Source organism: Lipotes vexillifer, unplaced genomic scaffold (assembly GCF_000442215.2).
Source record: "Lipotes vexillifer unplaced genomic scaffold, Lipotes_vexillifer_v1.1 scaffold1470, whole genome shotgun sequence".
NCBI lineage: Eukaryota > Metazoa > Chordata > Mammalia > Artiodactyla > Lipotidae > Lipotes > Lipotes vexillifer.
Window position 1 is genome coordinate 92,047 of NW_006771008.1, and position 17,297 is coordinate 109,343.

The following is a 17,297-nucleotide window of genomic DNA, read 5'->3' on the forward strand; positions in this document are numbered from 1 at the left end:
GTTGAGGTAGGTTCCCTCTATGCCCACTTTCTGGAGAATTTTTATAATAAATGGGTGTTGAAGTTTGTCAAAAGCTTTTTCTGCATCTCTTGAGATGATCATATGGTTTTTATTCTTCAATTTAACATGGTGTATCACATTGATTGATCTGTGTATATTGAAGAATCCTTGCATCCTGGGATGAATCCCACTTGATCATGGTGTATAATCCTTTTAATGTGTTGTTGGATTTTGTCTGCTAGTATTTTGTAGAGGATTTTTGTGTTATGCTCAGCAGTGATATTGGCCTGTAATTTTCTTTTTTTGTGATATCTTTGCCTGGTTTTTGTATCAGTGTGGTGGTGGCCTCATAGAATGAGCTTGGGAGTGTCCCTCACTCTGCAAGTTTTTGGAAGAGTTTGAGAAGGATGGGTGTTAGCTCTTCTCTAAATTTTGATGGAATTTGCCTGTGAAGCCATCTCTTCTTGGACTTTTGTTTGTTGGAAGATTTTGAATCACAGTTTCAATTTCAGTACTTGTGATTGGTCTGTTCATATTTTCTATTTTTTCCTGGTTCAGTCTTGGAAGGTTGTACTTTTCTAAGCCTTTTTCCATTTTTTCCAGATTCTCAATTTTATTGGCATATAGTTGCTTGTAGTAGTCTCTTATGATCCTTTGTATTTCTGTGGTGTCTGTTGTAACTTCTCCTTTTTCATTTCTCATTCTGTTGATTTGAGTCCTCTCCGTTTTTTTTCCTGATGTGTCTGGCTAAAGGTTTATCAATTTAGTTTATCTTCTCAAAGAACCAGCTTTTAGTTTCATTGATCTTTGCTATTAATTTCTTCATTTCTATTTCATTTATTTCTGCTCTGATCTTCATGATTTCTTTCCTTCCACTAACTTTGGTGGGTTTTTTGTTGTTGTTGCTGTTCTTCTTTCTCTAGTTGCTTTAGGTGTAAGCTTCTGTTGTTTATTAGAGATTTTTCTTGTTTCTTAAGGTAGGATTGTATTGCTATAAACTTCCCTCTTAGAACTGCTTTTGCTGCATCCCATAGGTTTTGGATCATTGTGTTTTCATTATCATTTTTCTCTAGGTTGCTTTCTTTTTTTTTTTTTTTTTTTGATTTCCTCTTTGATTTCTTCCGTGATCTCTTGGTTATTTATAACATATTGTTTAGCCTCCATGTGTTTGTATTTTTCACAGATTTTTTCCTGTAATTGATATCTAGTCTCAGTGTTGTGGTCAGAAAAGATACTTGATATGATTTCAATTTTCTTAAATTTACCAAGGCTTGATTTGTGACCCAAACTATGATCTATCCTGGAGAATGTTCCATGTGCACTTTTGAAGAAAGTGTATTCTGCTGCTTTCTGATTGAATGTCCTATAAATGTCCATTAAGTCTATCGTCTCATGTGTCATTTAAGTCTTGTGTTTCCTTATTAATTTTCAGTCTGGATGATCTATCCATTGGTGTAAGTGGAGTGTTAAAGTCTCCCACTGTTGTTGTATTACCAGCAATTTTCCCTTTTATGGCTTTTAGCATTTACCTTATGTATGAGGTTCTCCTATGTTGGATGCATAAATATTTACAGATGCTCTATGTTCTTCTTGGATCGATCCCTTGATCATTATGTAGTGTCCTTCTTTGTCTCTTGTAACAGTCTTTATTTTAAAGTCTATTTTGTCTGATATGAGTACTGCTACTTCAGCTTTCTTTTGATTTCCATTTGCAGGGAATATCATTTTTTCATCCCCCTCACTTTCAGTCTGTATGTGTTCCTAGGTCTGAAGTGGGTCTCTTGTAGACAGCATATATATGGGTCTTGTTTTTGTATCCATTCAGCCAGTCTGTGTCTTTTGGTTGGAGCATTTAATCCATTTACATTTAAAGTAATTATCAGTATGTATATTCCTATTACAATTTTGTTAATTGTTTTGGGTTTGTTATTGTAGGTATTTTCCTTCTCTTGTGCTTCCTGCCTAGAGAAGTTCCTTTAGCATTTGTTATAAAGCTGGTTTGTTGGTGCTGAATTCTCTTAGCTTTTGCTTGTCTGTAAAGCTTTTGATTTCTCTGTTGAATCTGAATGAGATCCTTGCTGGGTAGAGTAATCTTGGTTGTAGCTTTTTCCCTTTCATCACTTTAAATATGTCCTGCCACTCCCTTCTGGCTTGCAGAGTTTCTGTTGAAAGATTAGCTCTTAACCTTATATGGATTCCCTTTTATGTTATTTGTTGTTTTATCCTTGCTACTTTTAATATTTTTCTTTGTATTTAATTTTTTTTAGTTTGATTAATATGTGTCTTGGAGGGTTTCTCTTTGGGTTTATTCTGTATGGCACTTTCTGTACTTCCTGGACTTGGATGACTATTTTGTTTCCCATATTCTGGAAGTTTTTATGTATAATCTCTTCAAACTTTTTCTTAGACCATTTCTCTTTCTCTTCTTCTTCTGGGACCCCTATAATTTTAATTTTGGTACATTTATTGTTGTCCAGAGGTCTCTGAGACTGTCCTCATTTCTTTTCTTTCTTTTTTCTTTATTCTGCTCCATGCCAGTTATTTCTACCATTCTATCTTCCAGCTCACTTATCCATTCTTCTGCCTCAGTTATTCTGCTATTGATTCCTTCTAGTGTATTTTTTCATTTCAGTTATTGTGTTGTTCATCACTGATTGTTCTTAATTCTTCTAAGTCCTTGTTAAACATTTCTTGTATCTTCTCTATCTGTGCCTCCATTCTATTTCTGAGATCTTGGATCATCTTTACTATCATTACTCTGATTTCTTTTTCAGGTAGATTGCCTATTTCCTCTTCATTTATTTGGTCTTGTGGGTTTTTACCTTGCTCCTTCATCTGCAACGTATTTCTCTGTCACCTCATTTTATCTAACTTACTGTGTTTGTGGTCTCCTTTCCTCAGGCTGCAGGGTTGTAGTTCCTCTTGCTTCTGTTGTCTGCCCCCTGTGGGTGAGGTTGGTCCAGGGGCTTGTGTAGGCTTCCTGGTGGGAGGCACTGGTGCCTGCTCTCTGGTGGTGGAGCTGAGTCTTTTCCCTCTGATAGGCAGGGCCTCATCAGGTGGTGTGTTTTAGGGTGTCTGTGAGCTTAATACAACTTTAGGCAGCCTGTCTGCTTATGAGTGGGGTCATGTTCCTGTCTTGCTGGTTGTTTGGTGTGAGGTATACAGTACTGGAGCCTGCAGGCAGTTGGGTGGATCCGGGTCTTTGTGTTGAGATGGATACCTCCAAGAGAGTGCACGCTGATTAATATTCCCTGGGCCTGGGAATTCTCTGGTGGTCCAGCATCCTGGACTTGGTGCTCCCACCCCAGAGGCCCACCCCCAACCCCTGGCCAGGGAACCAAGAGCCTGCAAGTCACTCAGTGTGGCCTGAGTAAAAGAAAATAAAAAGGAAAAAAACCAAGCAAACAAAACCCAAGACAAATAGCAAAAACAACAACAACAAAAAGCAACAACACAGAAGAAAAAGGAGAAAAGAAAAAGGAAAACAGAAACCAAATCCAAGACGAATTATAAAAATAAAACCAAACAAAGAGAAACAAACAAAGAAATGGACAAAAGCAAACGAAAAAAAACAAGAGAACAGGGCTTCCCTGGTGGCGCAGTGGTTGAGAGTCCGCCTGCTGATGCAGGGGACACGGGTTTGTGCCCTGGTCTGGGAAGATCCCACATGCCACGGAGCGGCTAGGCCTGTGAGCCATGGCCACTGAGCCAAACACACAAAACAGTAAAAAAGAAGAGAAAAAAGAGAAGAAAAAATACAAAACAGCAAAAAAGTTAAGTAAAAATAGAAAAATAAAAAATGTATGCAAAAATTAAAAAATAAAATAAAAAATGATAAAAACAGCAGCAACAACAACTGAACAAAATGAAACAGAAAAAAAGAGTAATAGTAATATGAATATTTTCCTGGGACCTCTGCTGTCAGGTGTCCTTCTTCCCCCTGTGAGTCACAGCCAACCCCTGCCTCCCCAGGAGGCTCTGCAATACCTCTAGGTAGGTCTCTGGACCCACTGTGGGGGCAGCTTAGACTCTGACTTGGCCCAGCTCCCATGTGTACTTGCCCCCAGAGTCCACTGCTGCTAAACCTACACCAGTGTCAGTTGCGAGAACACTTGTTGTATATTCAGATATTCCACAGATGCAGGATTTACCAAGCTGATCTTGGGGATTTAATCTGCGGCTTGTGCAGCCACACAGAGAGATTTCCATTCCTCTTCCTCAGTTTCTCTGCCCCTGGGGCTCAGCTTTGGTTTTGGCCCCGCCTCTGCCTGTGGGTCAGACCCTCTGGCATCACAGACCCTCCGGCATCTGTTTCCCCGCCCAGGCGAGAGGGAGTGAAAGCAGCAGCTGATTGGGGCACAGGGGAGGGGTGCGGTGGCCACAGCTGGGGTGGCGCAAAGTGCCTGTGGCAGCAGAGACCGGCAGGCAGTTGCAACAGACTGTGGCGCATTTGCTCTGGTGCGAGTCCCTCCCAGTGCCCATAGAGGCAGGGGCTGGCGTGTGGTAGTGGTGGTAGCCCCGCCTCTTGTGCGCCACTCAACAATGGTGCCTTGTTTCCTAGACAGACCATGCTTTCTCTAGGGGCATTCCCGCTCACGGAACCCTTCACTTCCATCCTCTTTGTTGTGTCCATGTAGCCAACAGTGGTGCTCTCTCTGGACCCGCTCTCCTAACTCCACACTTTAGCACTCAGCTCCTGCCAGCTTTAGCAGATTCCCGTCTCAGGCAGGCATGCCCAGGGCTGATTCCCAAGGAGGTTTTGGTATGGGCGGTGCTCAGGACCCCTGAGCCTGTGTGGACAGAGGAGGCCTTGGACTGAGGGGTGGTGAGCCTGCTCGGAGGGTGCCCCTCCCAGTTCCCTCAGAGGCAGAAGTCGGTGGGTGGGGAAAGGGGTAGCAATGGCGGCCCCGCCCCTCGTGTGCCACTAAACAATGATACCTTGCTTCTATAGTGTCCCTGGTTTCTTCTGTAAATTTTCCCAGTTGTGGAGCTCCTTAGTCCCATCCCTTTAGGCTGTATTTCACAGCCACTAGCCGTCCCCTCCCTGTGTCCGTGCTCCAAACCCCACTTTCCAGTACTCAGCCCCACTCCAAAACAGAAGACACACGGCTCAAGCCGGGGTACACAGGGCTGCGGCACACGCCATGCACATAGTTTTTACTTTGTCCTGCCTTCCACACCATCCGCTGAGTTCCCCTTCGATCCCCTGAAGGTTCCTTCCTGTCCCAGCTGATCCCCCACCGTGAGGGGGTTTTTCTGAGTATGGGAACCTCTCCTCACCTTCAGCTTCCTGCCAGGGGTGCTAATTCCTTTTTTGATTCCTCTTTTCTTTCTTTCATCCTACCCAGTTGTGAGGGGATTTCTTTCTTGTCCTTTTAAGTGTCTGAAGTTTTCCGCTAATGTTCATTCATCCTACCCAGTTGTATGAGGACCTTTCTTGTCCTTTTAGGTGTCCAAGGTCCTCTGCTAGTATTCAGCAGGTGCCCTGTGAGAATTATTCCATTTGTAGATGTATTCTTGAGGTACTTGTGAAGAGATATGAATTCTGTATCCTCCTATTCCACCATCTTTACTCCTCCCCTTCCCATCCCCTGCTTTGCATAAACCATTATCACAGAAGTTTGCTCGTTATTTCTAGTTACTTCTTTGTGATTTTTCTGTTAAAATGTTTCCTAACCAGCTGTTTTACTATATAGGAAAGCAAATTTTACCCCAGCATTGGAGTGAAATTGGGGTAACCTAAGGTTAGCTGATTTCTCAAGAGTTCTTAGGTGGATTACCAGGGGGATACAATTCATACTACAGAATAGCATATTGAGTAATGCAGTAGGGCAGTGAGTAAAATAACTGTTGGGAATCTCCTGGTGTTAATTATGTAGACAAAGGTTATGCTTCTGCACAAGTAAAAATGGATCAATCAAGATATGTACATTATTTTCTTACTGTGTCAGGGTGTTGATTTGTTCTGTCTACAGAGTTCCAGCTAGAGAAAAAGACACCAGGGTATGAGAAGTTTGATACCTCTGGAGGAGCATGATGTGTAGGTAGGAGCAGAAAGTCTACCATGGAAAAATTTTAAGCCCTGTGCAAAGAAAATAACAAAGCCATTTGCAGCTGAACTCATAAGCTGCAATAAAATGATAAAATGTAACAAAGCTGTAGCAATTATCATATTAATTTACCCATATATTTTTCTAATCCCTTTCACATACATCATTACAGCAATATACCCAGAGGTAGTAATTACAGGAAATTTTCAAGTCCTTTGTCAGAAACTCAGAAGACTTTGGCCCATTCAAAGTCTTACTACATTAGCAGAAGCTGTGTAAATGGGCCACTCTGTAGTTAGAAGGCGAGATCTATTGGCTTTGGTTCAGTTTTTAAGTGACAAGGGAAATTTCATACTGGGTTTAATTGACTGTAAATTGCTATTTCTGTTTAAACAGAGCACATGAGTTTGGTAAAATACAATGCTTAAAGTATATAACTAACCATTATCCAAATGTGAAGTGGGAACTGATATCCTTGCTTAACATGGCAATAATATCTGTCACTTTTTAGATTGAGAATATTTCAATTTTATGAAAAAATGGAATTTTTTCAGATTATATTATATGAAAATATACTGTTGCCCAGAAAGTAAGTAAAACCATACCATTTAATATTTTTAAATTATTTCAAATATCAGAATTCAACTGTTAGTTAATTGGCATATAATTGGTACCTAAGAGTCTATAACTAAATCAGGTCTGGATGCTTAGTTTCTTAGTGTTTTGATGCACAGGTAAATAAAAGGAAATAGAAAGAAAATTGTACTTTATATGAAAAAATTACTTCATATAAAGCAAAAGTTACACAATTATTATTTGACCTTGTACTGCTGTTGTATAGATCTTTGAAATTTAAACTCCTATAAAGGTAAAACAACTTTTTTTTTTTTAGCTTTGAGGAGGAATCTGAGAAAGGGTGTTAAAATATGCATTTATTTTCATATTATAATCAACACCATCAGTAGCATTAAAGGTCCACTGAGAACATAGCACTGAAGTTGATCAACTTATAATGGATAAAAATTTGAGACAGCTATATATATTAATGTAATGGCTTGGATATTAGTTAGGATATTAATTGAAAAACAGTATTTGAAGCAGAAGGAATTTAATAAAGCTAATTGGTTACATATGTAATAAAAGAATTAAGAAGCCATCAGATTGGTGTGGCAACTTAGATTTAACAACTGCAGGAAGCCACCATCCCTAGGCTGGAGTGACACAGAACAGAGGTAGTTTTATCAAAGCTTAGAGCACACGGTCACCTGTGATAATATGCAATCATAATGGGCCTATCAGTTGGAGTTGAATAGAGAGAAAAAATGAATTGTGAATGCCAACTATGGCCCAGAGGAAGAAATTTGGCTGGCTGCCTCTCTCTTCCCTCTTTCCAATGACCTACAGTGTTTTCCTAAGTCATAACCAGCCAGGAGCCAAGAGACATGGAAGCCTGGAAATGCAGCTGGCAGGACTCAGTTCCTCCCATTCCTACAGCCACCTTACCTCCACGATACAATAGCAAGCAAAGAAAGAAGCAAGGAAAGGATCTCAGTGCAAACAGAACCAGGAAGAACCAAGATTATTAAGTAAATCATATAACTGATGAGCCAAAGGCAAAGGTTTCACACATCCCTCATATATTAACTCTTTATTGGTACTTGAACATTTAGAATATGATAATAAAATTTCTAGGATATCTAATTTTTTCCTATTGATTACTTAAATTTGGAAAGGAAGGTAAACATAGATTTTGCAAAATATGTAGAGAAAAATTATAAATTTTATCTTCTTTAAAATTTTATAATACCATGTAAACTTTTTAATGGAAAGGTGATTTACTATTTCTTGGTTGAAGAGAGAAAAATCTCCTAAAATAAAAGGACAAGGGAAGGTCAAAGGATTGAGGGTAGACCTATGTTTTTTGCCACTGCATTAAGAAGTTGTGAGGGAGGTCATAGCTCCACCATAGAATCCAGCAGGGTAATGCAGCTCCACTGTGATCTGACTAGTATCATAACCAGAAAGGAGAGCATGTAGAGTCACACCTCGTACATGACAGAGAAGGCTGGACAGCAAAGAAGCTGGAAACCAAAGTTAGAAATTAATGGTACAGTTTCACTACAAAGAGAAATGTGCTTGTACAGATTAAGTTGCCCTTCAAATGTTCTGGTTTCTTCCTGAGGCTCCCAGGATCACTGAACTGGGGAAGTGAAATGTTATCAGCCAGCCTCCAATTGAAACTTTATATCTGGGAGTCGGGTTCTAATAGCAACCAGGTGGTCGGCAAATGGTTCTAAGAGCCCTTAGCCCTCTGGCTGACATCTGGCTTGGATAAATCACTCTCTATTGTAGGATGAGTCAACAGAGGAGAAAAACACCCCAACAAACTGAGGGTATGGAAATACTTTTCAACATTAAAAGGAATATAATTTAGAAGATGTGGTAAAAACGTATACTTGGAAAAGATTTATTACAGAAAAATTGAAATACATTTTAAAAACTTTCTGCATGGAGCTAGTAAAAAAATTCAAGGGATTAGACTTTATGAAAAGAGCAAGGAACTGTCCATTTAATATAAAAGGTGGAAGTAAAAAAAGAAGCTGGGGAGATAAGAAAATATTGCAATTTTTAGTACAAAACTAAAAATAGAATTGAAATCTGCATTAAACACTAAAGAACAGAATAAATATTATATAAAATTAAATCAGCGATGTAATAAACAAACTTGATAGATGTCATGAAGTGAAATACAATAAGATAGAAGAAGGATAATGATAAGATTATTATGGATAAAGAAGACAATTTAGTGATCTAATATAAGAAAAAAATTGTATTTCTGAATGAGAAAACAAATTAAATACACAAAATCAGCAATGCAAAATACAATAAAAGGAATCTATTCCGAAATAAGGAATACCTGAATGTGATTTAAAATTTTTCCTTATTTAGCAGAAAAAATTATTATGGTTAATTTTTTTTGTTGCAAGAATATGAAATAATTAGTCAAGCATACAAGAAATTTAGATGCAAGAATTTAGCTTTGATATGTCTTTGTATCTCCAGTACCTCTAATTGAGCCTGCCATGTTATCCCCATTTTACAGAGGATACACCAAGATTAGAAAAATTAAATAAGTTTCTTAAAGTCCTGCAACATCTGCTCCACAAATATTACCTTGGTAAAGCTGGAAGGATTTATAATGTTAAATTATGGGCAAAATTCTTGATAAGAAAATTAATATGTGTATTGAACATGTTAAGTCCTCTAAGAGTTGAGATAGATTCCCAAAATATATGAAATATATTTTGAAAATATATGAAGAAAAATAATCATAAAAAGAAGGCAGGGCTTCCCTGGTGGCGCAGTGGTTGAGAGTCTGCCTGCCGATGCAGGGGACACGGGCTCGTGCCCCGGTCCGGGAAGATCCCACATGCCGCGGAGCGGCTGGGCCCGTGAGCCATGGCCGCTGGGCCTGTGCGTCCGGAGCCTGTGCTCCGCAACGGGAGAGGCCACAACAGTGAGAGGCCCGCATACCGCAAAAAAAGAAGACAAAGAAATGGCTCTCCAGGTTCAATTGAAGTGTCAGCCTGCTCTGCCCAAAGAATCTCCCTTTAAGAATCGATGGCAAGGAGGTTGAAATGCTGGAAACTATTCCTGATGAATTCATGGCATAATTGGAGTAAAGAAATAAAAACTTGGATTGTGAAATAGTGTGTTAAATAGTACACAAGGATTTATAATAAAAAGCAGTAGTCCATGCACTTTCCCTCTCACCTCTAATTCTCTCACCCAGAGTAATACGTTTAAGCTTCTTTGTTTCAGTTCTTCTGGCACATGCTTTTTTTCTTCCTAAATATAGTTACATATACCACTCTTTTTAATATCTCTATTGGTTTAATTTATGTAGGTAGTCAGCTATTTTGAAACCATTAAAATGATATCTTTTTTATTCCTTTTTTTTCTCCTATATCATAGGTCAAGGGGTGGAAGTCAGATGGTATATGGAGAATATGATGTAGATGGAATGCATGCCAGGCAAAAGGGGAATGCCCTTTGTAGTCAGTAGACTGTGGTACAGAGAAGAGGGGGAGAAGCAGTAGGAACACCTGTTTACATACTTTCCCCTGGCTCCCCAGCCCTGGGGATGGAGGGTGGAGTCCTCTGTGGTTGAGGGAAAGCCAGAGAGTGAGGTCTGCAGAAATGTATTCGTGCACAAACACAGCAGGATACACATGGAGGCTTGTTGTGGTTACAGAGAGAAAGAATGTCATTAGACTTTGTGATATAGAATTGATTCACAAGTTCCTTATGTCCTGTGGGCACAGGGATGTAGCTGAGATGAAAACCAGCTGGCCTGCTCTGGGGGCAACAGTGGGGAGATTTGAGTGTGAACTAAGCCAGGTGCTGGAGTGGGGCTTTGCTGAGACCTGGAGGAATGGTCAGCCAGAGAGAAAGGTGGGGTTAAGTCAAAAAGGAAAGTTCATCAGGCCCGACAGAGCCAAGAGAACGAGACACAATTCTTCATTGCAAACGTTAGCAGGGGAAGCCAATGAGTACCCAGGCAAGTAAGGAACAGCACTGGGGAGGCCTGGGGACCTAGCGGAGTGTGGTACAGGAGCTGAGACAACCAACCGTCTCCTATTAGATTCCATATGAAGTTAGGGCTGGAGGGAGGGAAAGTAAATTAAGGGGAAGAAATCTTAAAGATAGGGCATTTACCTCGAATAAACTGAATTATTCAAAAGAAACAAGTTTAAACTGGCAACAGTTGGTTTAGCAGGAACTTTGTTAGAAAGATTAGATCAATTTTAGAAAAAAACTACATTATTTTGTACTGTTGAGGGGTAGTGAGTCCATATTTCTGCACAAATTATGTATTCAAACTTCTATTTATTATTCAATCAGTGTCTTTTATTTTCTCAGTTTGAAAGAAGAACATAATTTTTCTTTTGTCTTTCACTTTACCTTTCCTCCTCTTTCTGTCTCCCAACAGCTGTCCCTGTACCTTTACAAACATATTGCCAAGTGGATAAATATGGCAATATATTTTGTAACCATAATTAAGTCTTTTTAGCTTTTCCTAAAAGTTGATTCTAAAGGTAGAACATTTAGGAGTCATCTTTCTGCTTTGCTGTATGTACTGTTTGGACTGTGTTTCATGCCACTAGTTAAAGGCCATTGAATTCCTTTTCCAGTTTGAGTGGTTTCTTTATATTTGGACTCTGATTATCTTGTATTGCATTTTGCTTTCCTGGGGTCCTACCTGGTTGCTCTCTATACCTGCTGAGCCCTTGAATGCTGGGCCTTCCTTTTATTAATTTGCTTGATTAGATCCTTTGTTTCCTTTTTTATGTTTACACTCTTTTTTTTTCCAGAGTAAATCCTTCAATAAATTATAGAGAGAATATATGTAGGAGATAAATATTCTAATACTTTGTGTGTCTAATGATATCTTTATCTTATCAACAGATTTAATAATTACGAGGGTGGATATGGAATTTGGGGCTAAAGTAACTTTTTCTACATTTTTGAAGGCATTGATTCATTGTGTTCTACCTGTAGTATGTCAATTGGAAAGTGAGATGCCAATGTGATTCTCATTGCTTTGAACATAGCACATTTTTTTTCTCTTTCTGGATGATTTTATTCTTTTTTTAAAAAATTGAGATGTAATTGACATATAACATTAGTTTCAGGTTACAACATGATTCGATATCTGTATATATTGCAAAATGGTCACCACGATAAGTCTAGTTAACATCCATCACTACACACAGTTAAATTTTTTTCTTGTGAGAAGAACTTTCAAGATCTATTCTCTTAGAAATTTTCAAACATATAATACAATATTATTAATTATAGTCACTATGCTGTATGTTATATCACCATGAATTATTTATTTTATAACTGGAAGTTTTAATCTTTTGACCCCTTCACCCATTTCACCTACCCACCTACTCTCAAGGATGATTTTATTCTTGAAGTACTTAAGTTTTATACTTCTATGTCTAATTATGGCTCTTCTTTCATTTGTTCTGCTATTGAGGGTTAGTCCCTTTCAATCTGAAGGCTTGTTTCTTCTTCAGCTGGGGAAATTTTGCTTATTTTATTTTTAAAATAACTTCATCTTCTCAATCTTTTGTTCGTTATTTTTTTCTGTTTGTTGCATTTCCTGGATTTATCTTCCAGATCTCTTATTTTTTTCTCACATTTTTCTTCTTTTGATTTTGTTTCCACTTTCTTGAAGCTTTCCTAAACTTTATATTTCAACTCTTCTATTTATTTTTAATTGATTATCATATATTTAATACATAATGCTATAGTTAATAGCCCCAGAGTGAAAACTACCAAATGCCATCACCAATGGGATTAGTGCCACACAGTGGAATAGAGTAGAATTCAATGGGGTTAATACAACACATTGGATAAATTTCAGAACTTTAATGTTGAGTAAAAGAAATGAGGCATTAAAGAGTGTATAGATTTTAATGCCAATTATATGAGGCTAAAAGAAACAAACAAATGAAATTAACTTATGCTATTAGAAGTTAGAATATGAATCACTTTTGTGGGGGGAAATAGAACTGGAAGGAACAGAAGGGTCTCTGTGTGCCCCAGTGCCCTGTTTCCATACATGACTGCTAATTATACAAATGTGTGCAGTTTGTGAAAACTCATCAAGCCGTGCAATCAGAGAAGAAAAAGAAATGAAAAGGGACATGTGTTTAAAGGACAAAAATTTGAGATTTATAGCCATTTAACATAACCTGAAGGAATTATTAATATGCATAATATGTGCATAACATGCATAATTAATATGCATAATATTGACCAAAATCTGGACCTTTCAGTCAAATCTTATTAGCTAATTCATTTTAATGTGATTGATTTAACCTTATTGATTAGGTTCTGAATTTTATGTCAATGATAATATAGACACACATAATCTAATTTCCACTATATATATAATTTTAAATGTACTTGTTTAAAGATGCTCAACTATTTCCTTTGCTTTCTTTATGCATTAATTAATTAATTTGAGCTTATATAATATATAACTGCATTCTTTAAAAAAACAATTTTATTAAGATACATAGTTGACCCTTGAGCAACACTGGTTTGAACTGCATAGGTTGACTTACATGTGAATTTTCTTCAATAGTCAATATTGCAGTACCACAGGATCTGTGGTTTGTTGAATCCATGGGTGCAGAACTGTGGGTATAGAGGGCCAACCATAAGTTATACTTAGATTTTGGCTGTGTAGAGGATCAGTGCGCCTAACCCCCATGTATTTTAAGGGTCAATTGTAATTCTAATTCACCCATTTAAAGTGCAAATTCAATGGGTTTTAGTGTGTTCACAGAGTTAATTGTGCAACCATCACCACAGTCAATTTTAGCACATTTTCAACCCTTGAAAAAGAAACCCCATACCCATTAGTGATGGCTCCCTGTTTCCCTCCCTTTCTGCCCCCAGTCTTCTCGAACCATAATGGAATTAAGTTAGAAACAATCTAGACATATCTGAAATGTTCCCCAAATATTTGGAACCTAAATCACACACTTATAAATAACCCTTAGACCAAAGGAAAAATAAAAAGAAAAATTAAAATGTATGAAAATGCAAAAACACAACAAATCAAAGTTTGTAGAATGTCCTAAAGCAATGCTTATGGGGAAATTAATAACACTAAACACTTGTATTGAAAAGGAAAAATTCTCTAATCAATAATTTCACATTCCATTCTAAGAAAGTAGGAAAAAAGAGCAAATTAAATACAAAGTAAGTAGAAGAAAGGGTATAATAAAAACCAGAGCAGAAATTAACTTCAAGAATCAAGAAAACAATTAAAAAAAACGAATAAAATTCAAAGTTGGTTTTTTGGGAAAATCAATCAAATTGATAAATTCCCTCCAGACAGATTAGAAATAAGAGAGACAACACAAATTACCAATATCAGGAATGAGAGAGAAAACATAATCACAGCATATTCTATGAAATATTAAAAGGATGATATTTCAATATTTAATATTAAAAGAATGATAAGGAAATATCTTGAACAACTTTTGTTGATAAGTTTGGCAATTCAGATGAAATAAACAAGTTCCTTGAAAGATACAAATATCCAAACTCACCTAAAAATAAATGCATAATGTAAATAGCCTTGTATCAATTTAAAAAATTAAATTGGTAATCTAAAATCTCCCCAGAAAGGAAATGTCAAGCCCAAATGGCTTCACTGTTGAATTTTGTCAAACATTTAAGGGATAAATAATTCCAATTCTTCTCAAGTTCTTCCAGAAAATTGTAAAGGATGGGCTGTTTTCCAACTTATTGTGTAAAGCCAGATTAACTTGATACCACAATAAGAAAAATACATTACAAAAAGAAGAAAAATACAAACGGATATCCTTCATTAACATAGTTGTTAAAAATTTTAAACTAAGCTTTAACAAACTGAGTCTAGCAGCATAGAAAATAGATGTTGATTAAGATGAGCTTATGGTTTTTTTCAGTTTGTGAATGTGATGAATTTCATTGATTGTTTCTGAATGTTAACTATTCTTGCATTACAGGGACAAAACTCATCATAATAGCAAGCTGAAAGAAGAAAAACCATATGATCATCTTAATCCAGCATACATTTTTGATATAAACTCTCAGAAATCTAGGAATAGAAAAAAACTTGCTTAACCTGATAAGGGCATCTATGAAAAACCTACAGTTAATGTCATAATTATTGGGGAACAATTAAATACTTTCTCCCTAAGGTCAGGAACAAATTGGATATCTTCTCTCACTACTTCTGTTTAACATTGAACTAGAATATTCTTGCCAATGCAATAAGGGAAGAAAAATTTTAAAATGGCATCCAGATTAGAAAAAAAAAATAGTAAAACTGTTTTATATGCAAATGACATGATTGTCCATGTAGAAAAATCTGATGGACTCTACAAATAAGCTGCTAGCACTGAAAAGTGAGTTTAATAAGTTTGCTGAATATCAGATAAATATAAAAAAGCAATTGTATTTCTATGTACTACCAATAAACAATTTGAAATTAAAGTAGAGAATACCATTTACAATAGCATTATATCATGATATACTGAGAGGTAAATCTGATAAAAATTGAAAGTTATATATACTTAAAACTGAAAACATTGCTGAGAGAAATTAAAGGTCTAAATAAATAGACAGATGTACCATATCCACAGATGAAGACTCAGTGGTATTAAGATGTTAATTTTCTCCACTGTAATTTACAAATCCAGCTCAATAACAATAAGTTTTTTGGGGGTATGTGTAGACATTGATTAATTGATTCACTTGAAAATTCAAAGGACCTGGAATAGGCAAATTCTGAAGAAGAAAAATAAAGTTAGAAAGCTAACACTATTCATTTTCAAAATTTACAATGCTATAGTAATCAAGACAGTATGGTGTTGGTGTCAATATAGACAAATAGGTGAATAAATAGAAATAGACCCTCATACCTGGCAACTGATTTATTATTACAAAGCAGCAAAGGTAATTCAGAGAAAAATGGTCTTTTCAAAATATGGTGCTGGAACAATTTTGATATCCATATGAAAAATTTATACCACTCATCATGTACAACATTTAGCTAAAATGCATGGTAGTCCTAAATGTAAGTCTTAAAACTATAAAACTTCCGGACGAAAAAATAGAAAGAAGACTTAGTAACCTTGGATGAGGCATAGATTTTTAGATATAACACTAAAAGTCTGACCTATAAAAGAACAAATTGGCAAATTATACTTTATTAAAATTAAAAATGTCTTCTCTCTGAAAGAACTGTTAGAGAATGAATAAACAAACTAGACTGGAAGAATATTTGCAAATCAAATATCTGATAAAGGACTTCTGTTCAGACTATATAAAGAACTCTCAAAACTTGAATAACAAAATAAAAATAAATTTTTTAAATGGGCAAAAGATTTAAATGAAAACTTCGCTAAAGAAGATATATAAATGCATGTAAGGAAAAACATGAATAAAATGCCCAACATGTTTAGTCATTAGGAAAAGGCAAAATAAAAAAGCAATGAGATGCCACTATAAACTGTTACAATGGCTAAAACTAAAAAGCTTGACTATACTAAGTGTTGGTGAAGATGTGGAGGAACTGGGGCTCTCTTACATTGGTATAACCACTTTGGAAAACCAGCCTGACAGTTTCTTAAAAAGTTAAACATATACTTATCGTACAACCTAAGAATTCTACTTCTAAATATTTGCCTGAGGAAAGTGAAAGCCTATGACCCTGTAAAACTTGCAATAAAATATTTATAGTGGGCTTATTAATAATAGCCCTAAACTGGAAATAACCCATATGTCCCTCAATAGGTGAATGGACATATATTTGTGCTATAGCCATATAATGGGACACTACTAATCAATAAAAAGACAATAAACTATTGAAACATGCTATAACATGAATGAAATAAAAATAATTATGCTGAATGAAAGAAGCTAGACAAAGAGTATGTGCTGTATGATTCCATTTATATAAAATCCTAGAAAATGTCACGAAATTATAGTGACATAAAGCAGATCACTGCTTGTGGAGGAGTGTGGAAGGGTATGGAAGATTACAAAAGGCATGAGGAAAGTTTTGGGTTGATGGATATATTCATTATATTGATTGTAGTAGTGGTTTTATTGATGTAGATTTGTGCAGATTTGTCAAATTGGAAAAATTAAATATGTGCTTATGCTACATCAAATATACATCAACAAAATTGTTAAATTAAAGAAAAGAAAAAAAGGAATTCACTGAGCACTTCATTCTTTACATCTCTCGTTTGAAATACCAAACATTTCAAAACATTTTGATTTTACTTCGTATGAATTTAGGTTGTTTAATGCCTCATTACCTGAACCTTTAAAGCTACTTAATGTTATTTCAGCATGGATTTCAAAAGTTGAAAGGATAATTTAGTCAAGCCTTTACTATAAGTCTTGGCTCATTTCCTAGAAATCTAGCTAAATGATTATTAGAAGCTAAAAAGACATAGAGTGGGTACTTTAAAATTTTAAATATATATTTCATTAAATCTCTTGCTCATGTGCCCATTTGCTTTATAAGTACAAAATGCAGATATAAAATATCTGGTAATGTTATTGTTCAAAAATGGTCTCTTCAAAAAATAATTTTAATAAAATACCCTGAATGAGTGTAGATAATAGTACTAATAAAATCTAAAGATAAATTATTTTGTT